This window comes from Odontesthes bonariensis, chromosome 17, assembly GCF_027942865.1.
Source record: "Odontesthes bonariensis isolate fOdoBon6 chromosome 17, fOdoBon6.hap1, whole genome shotgun sequence".
Taxonomy (NCBI): domain Eukaryota; kingdom Metazoa; phylum Chordata; class Actinopteri; order Atheriniformes; family Atherinopsidae; genus Odontesthes; species Odontesthes bonariensis.
In genome coordinates this window covers 31495558-31501982 of record NC_134522.1, presented here as the reverse complement: position 1 = coordinate 31501982, position 6425 = coordinate 31495558, and the positions used below count along the sequence as shown (strand labels likewise).

The 6425-nt window shown below is 41.5% G+C and overlaps 1 long non-coding RNA gene across 1 annotated transcript; it reads right to left on the bottom strand.

Moving 5' to 3' along the window:
- Positions 1-2896: 2896 nt before the first annotated feature.
- On the bottom strand, positions 2897-4377 carry LOC142366203 (uncharacterized). Its single transcript, XR_012766742.1, has 3 exons — positions 4115-4377; positions 3458-3604; positions 2897-3243 (listed from the first exon to the last, which is right to left on the bottom strand). It is a non-coding gene; the product is annotated as an uncharacterized LOC142366203 (long non-coding RNA).
- Between the last annotated feature and the right edge of the window lie 2048 nt (positions 4378-6425).

Genomic DNA, 6425 nt, shown 5'->3' with positions numbered 1-6425 from the left:
CACTGCAGACCACTAGGGGGCAATGTGGTTCCATCAGGCAGGTTGGGCATTTTCCAACAAGTTTGTTTCTTTGTCAATATTTAAGCCAGAATCGTACAAATTGTCTCTATATGCGTCTTGTGATCAAGCTGGAAACCTGAAAGAAATTGTACACGGTTATCAAACACATTTAATATAGTTTTAAGATTCGACTAAAAGTGAGTCTTATGAAGTCTTCTCAGTTCGTATGTAGCCATCTGGTCGGTTTGCTGGTGAAAAGGGGTGTTAAAGTGTCAACTTTCGAGTTATGGTCCAGATAAGATAGTAGGTGTCCCACTTTTCCAAGAGTGAGTTCTTTGTTCGTTAGAGTCTATCCCAATTTTTATTGCAAGTGTCTGTTGCTAATTTTTTTTTTCACTCCCAAAAAGCTTTTAAGAAGGTAGAAGGTGAACGTAAATTAGGCAGTTTCTGTCTCTTTTTCCTTTGTGGAAAGAAAATGAAGATCTGGTTTATATCCACATACGTAAACATCCCCCACAGGAATGTTGGTTTTGTCAAAGTTTGAAAAACTCTTAATCCACACGGCACTGTGACTGCTACACTGCTCCATGCTCATATTTGTGTTTATGCCTGCTCGCATGCAACATTATTGTCTGTTAGGAACATTATATTGTCTAAAATCAATGCCATATGAGTTAAATAAGGTATAAGGAAGAAGCAGGAATTATCCCCTTTTGTCTTATGAGTTCAGCTTGGTCAACCCCCCTTTTTCCTTTGGGTCAAAAGCCAGCTGAACGCTGATTGGACAAAAGCTGACATGTGACCTCGAGCTTAAAAGCAGAGGCGCGCAGGAGGCTCTCTCTCTTACAACCTTTGCTCTCTTGTAATTTTGCTCTCTTGTAATCTTGTCCTCTCTGTTTTACTCCGTAACTATTAATTCCCAATTTTTTAGACTTTCCCCCTTTTAAAATCTGGTCCGATACACGCGAGTGTTTGTTAACTCATACAGCCCGGCCCAAGAAGAAGAAGAAGTCGATTCGACGTCATCCCGCTGGTTACCACGGAAACACAGCCTTCGACATCGACGCTCATCAGAAGAGAAGAACCACGTGATCTCTTACGCTACTCTATGACAAAGTAAGGGGCTGAGTTTGAGATCTTTTGAAGCCGTGGATATGATGAATACTTCCTCTGAAAGCAACGAATGAGCAGGCATCCTCCGGCAGAAGATAGTGACACAATATCCGTGTTACGAACCAGATTTAGCCACATTTTGATAGTTAACCCTGTTAGTTAAATTGCTTCCTTCCTTCCCTCCGTATGCCGTTCTGAATACTGCAAATAATTCATATTCTGTCTCTTTATCAATTGTTTATACACCTATATACCTGTGCAATGTTGAATAAATGTATGTAAGTAATCCATTTAAGCGCGTCACGGACAGTTTATTAAGCCGGTTGTCACTTCAAATAGAATTTACGTCAGAATGAGACTACCCATCTTATCATCTTAAAGTTCCCATGGCATGGTATAGTAGTGGCGCTTTAAATGGGCTTTCGAAGGCTTCAGGATGTTATACCCCCAGGCGTTCTCAAAATTCACCCGAAAAACGCAGATTTGGCCACTTAGAAGAAAGCCGCATTTCAGCGCTCTCTCCAGTGCCCTGTTTTCCTAATGAGAAGCAAGGAGGAGCGCGAGGGGTGTGTCATGGCTGAATGGGGGCGTGTCTGATTCTCTGTTTTGGCTCCGCGCATGTTAGCTGCCTGCTAGTAGGAAAAAAAAATAGAAATAGCAGGTGAGCAAACGATCGTACCTTTCGCCTTCGACCCGGAATTGGACCCTGAAGCGAGGCGCAGGCAGTTCAGCAACAAACTGCAGATCAGCAGCGGCTTCAGCAAAACGTCTCAGAATGGTGAGTTTGAAATGTTATGTCTGGAAACGTTTATAGTTGGGTCGGTCCGAACCACTGAGGTGCACAGATACTAGCAGTGGCTTAGCCTACGGTAGCCTAATTAGAGCAGAAATTGTAGTCACTACATCAGGACTACCTAAAATATTATTTTGGCTTACAAAACGTATAAGTTCCCAACTTATTTTGCAATGTGGGCACGTATTTGCAGTGCTAACATTAGTGGGTATGGCTGCTGGCATCTCCAGTCTCTACACCAAGTAACTTTCTCAATGTCGCCTTGCATTGTACAACAGTAACACTGCCAAAGTATTTCCCATAGTACACATTGCCAACATGCAAATGATTCTCCACCCAGTGTTGACATAAGGGGAGCGATTTATAACCAAGTTTTCTAGACAAAAAGATTTACATGCTGTAATATACAAAAAAAAAAAAAAAAAAAAAACATACCTCATCATATCCTGACCAGGTGCTGGATCCAAAGTGTAACTACACGGAATGAAACTTATGCCACATATTTCTGTGTACACCTTTTTTAGTAGCCCGTCTTCACTGGGAACAGCCAGCTGTGCGTTGCCCATGTAGTTATACAGTAACCTATGGCATGCAAAAAACATGATAGTATTCTGACCAGCATGTAATTATTCTCCATGCTCACATGTTAACTCATTTACTTCTCACTAAAGATGTTTCATTGTTATATTTGCCGGCATTACCTGAAAACAGAATATCATTACACTGCCTTTTTTTAAAAATAATAGGTGTCAATGGGGAATTTGCGAGATAATGCCCACAGAAAGGGAGAATAGATGCTGCATGGAGATACCTCAGGTAACACTGTAAACATTTGGATCTACCTGTTTGGCAGTTTACGCCTGAGAAGAACCCATCGGTAAGCGTTGTAAAATAATCACTCATAGCCACATACATAAGAGTTTACAGTACACCCACCCAACACAGCCTGATAATTCAACTATGCAGACAGTATGAAGAGTGTTTGTAGATTTATTTACAAGACATTAAAACACAATCAAGAATAATCCATAGGAATATGTAAATATGTACAACATAGCAATAACAGAAGAACAACAACATTCTCTTCAAGTGTAATTTTTTCTATCTGTTCTTCCAGGCGCTTCAGGTATTTGGCCTACAGGCAGTTCGTGGCGTGGTGCTGGGGCTTTTTGGGCCGCTGGATCAGAGTGGTCATTCCTGCCTGTGTGGTCCTGCGTATCCGTGCCGAGTACCCCGATGATGAAGGACACTGCACCGGGTTTAGACTGCCTCGCATGTGAAAAATTAGGTCCATCAGGACATCCACATTCCCTTTTCACACAGAACATTCATACACACTGTACACGCACAACATTTGTATATTTCAGTTAGTCATTTGTACATTTCAATGTTTATTTATATATTTATATTTGTTCTATATATATATATTTATGTTTGTTTAGATTTCTATTTCTCACATTTTTTGTATTCCTATTTGTTGGAATTAACCTCAGTAAATTTGATAAAGGCAAAAGTAGTTGGACTTGAATTCTTGAACTTTTGAGGTCTTACCAAAGGTTGGCTTAGTCTTTTGACGTTTGACTGCACTCTCCCTTCTTGGATTTGGGAAAGGAGATTTTGAAGAGAGGTACACCGTCTGCTGTCTGGGCCTGTGGTCGGTTTGCATTTTCATTAAAGTGGATCGCTGCCAAGTACAGTCTGAAAGAACAAGAAACAATGTGTAAACGGTGTTTCTCACAGAATTTTCATTTGTCATGGTGGTGGGGGTTAGCTGGTAGAGACACATGCATCATCATGGGAGAGCATATGAAAAGCTCTTTTCCAAAATGCTATAGAAGCTGTTCTCATTACTTTTTTTAAAATCTGATTTCAAGCATCAGGAAAGTGATATCAGCTGAGATAGCATTTGAAACATTTAAATGCTGCTTTTAATGGTAGTAACAAATAAAACAATATTTTTGAAAGTAGGTATAAAACATTTTGGAAAAAACTTTTCATATATTGTGAAGTTTCATAGGAACTATGATCTGAAAACCCCCTAAAAGTATACATTTTTTGGTAAATCAAATATAAATTACATTCACAAGACAATCTTTTCAGGGGACCTGGTCTAGGTGTTTTGTGCCTTATAGTGCTGGAGAAACCCGGCTCAATAATGACATTTCAGACAACAAAAACTTTCAACAACTACAAGGTAAAACATCTCACCTGCAAAGCATTCCAATATAGAGAAAGACAACATTCTTCGGTGTGGCTGCAGTCCTATTGACAATGGGCTCAGTCTGGCAGGCAGCATCCCTGGTCCGGGATGTCTGGACGTGAGCACTTGATGTGCTGGCCAGTGAAAGTGAACCTGATGCAGACAGAGAGCACACATCTCATGGTTCGAAAGCCGAGCATTACACTCGTGATAAACTGACGTGTCCCGACAGATTTGAAGTCAAAATTGTGTTCGAATTGAAAGATACATAATGGTGTATGTTCGAGGGTAGTCAGCAAACGTTTGCTAAACATCCTTCACCCAGCCACAACACCCGATCGCATATCACACACGAAAGACGCAGAAACGACTCGACGTTAAAAAAAAAAAAAAAGTCACCAAACCGTAACAAATGCTCACAAAATATAAAGTCACCAATCTAAAGAAAGGCTTACAAAATATGAATTGTTATCGTCGGGGGTCATTTTCCGTGTAACAGACGTATCTAGCCGCAGAACATAACTAGACTTGCTTACCTAAGTATTCATGCTTTATGTAGTCCCCTATACGTAAGATACTTGGTCAAAAGACAAATGTCTTGTTTTACAACCAATTTTCCAAATCTAACCAGTTTAACAGAGTATTGGTTTTGTAGCGCAGTGTAGGTTTCATGGATAAATACCTCCACAGCTAATGTTGGCTAGTTAGCTGTCACCCATAAAGTGCTAGCGGCTAGCAAATAATTATGACTTACTTGATCGGTGTGGGTAGCTGATGGACCGGCAAGGCTTGGCACTGATCCAGGCTTCAACTTCAGGTGTAGGGCAAAACCTGCCCTGTACTGTCCCAAGTTGTGAAATCATTCCTCTGAAATGTGTCGCGCAAACACTGACGCTCTTTGGAACATGCATGGGCACCCGTCCCTCTAAATGAAATTAGCCATTCCGTTTTCAAAGGGACAGAGGGTGGAAGCGGAAACATATTCTTCTCTTCATCTTCACATCCTGGCACAGTACATTTCGCATGGTAACGTCGTTTGGAAGCCATTGCTGTATCTTCTGTGACTGTCTTCAGTCGTGGCGAGTCTCGGTCTACTCCACATGAGTTGGGCGGGTAAGATACAGGTAGTTTACCAGCAGTGGGTGGAGACAGAGGGCGTGGCGGAGAGAGGGGGTGGGAAATTTTGATGAGCTCTATCCTGGCATGACGTCATGCCAGGAGCCTTGAGTCAACGAGACAATTCGAGGCGCTCTGTTCAAAACACGGAGGAAATGCTGTACTGCTCAGTGAATACATTTCGCAATTTCTACTCACTGGGGTGACTAAAGGTAGCCTGACTACGTCATACTCACGATTCTAGTCAGAATGTGAGTCTGATACTGCTCAATAGAGATTTGGGTATGGGGCGTGTTTCAACCGAACCAGGAGAAAAAATGCCTCTTCGCTCAATTGGACAGACCTACAACCAATCAGAGCAACGTAGTATGTGACGTAGATTAAGCAACACACACTTGTTGTAGGAAGGACGGCAAAAACATCTTTTCTATCGATAAAAGCCTTTATCACGTTCCTCTGTTCGTCTTTCAAAATGAATGCAATGTGGAGATCCTGTAGAACAGACTCGATGGCAGAATCTACACACCATAGCTCTCCAGCGGCAGCCGTGTTCAGCTCTTTAGTGACGTAGTCGATAATGTCCCTGTTGATCATCTGTCCATCATCGTATAAAGCCCGCCCTGGCAATCTGATTGGTCCGACCAATTCTTGGTCGGGCATAATGATTTCCCAACTGAGCAGAGCCAGACCGAACTTCCCGACCAAAACTTTTATGGGCGGGGCTAAGTTCGACTGGCACCCAGGCTAGACTAAAGGAGGCTAGAGAAACTCATTTTAAGGCTCAAAAACCTCTGAAAGTGAAATTTTCATGCCATGGGACCTTTAACAGTTTTCCTCTCTGGACTGTAACTTAAACAAGTTAAACAATTACAGGAGGTGGTGCCCTAAATTCGAGGTTTAAGGTATTGAGACTGTGTTAACATCTTATAAATCCTTATATTTAATACATATATAAACGCCCAATAACGCTACAAGTGACAAACCCCAAATAGTATATCTATATCTGTAGTATATCAAATAGTATATCTGCCTCTGTCTTTAAAGCACCATCAGCTCCGTCAACATGTCCAAAGACACTGACGAACTCCTGTACCGACCACACACAAACCCGCCTCCGTTTAACTTGTTTGAATATTTGTTAAGGACAGAAAAATGTTCATTCCAATATTTCAAAGTGTTACAAGTGTGCACGTCAATATCAGA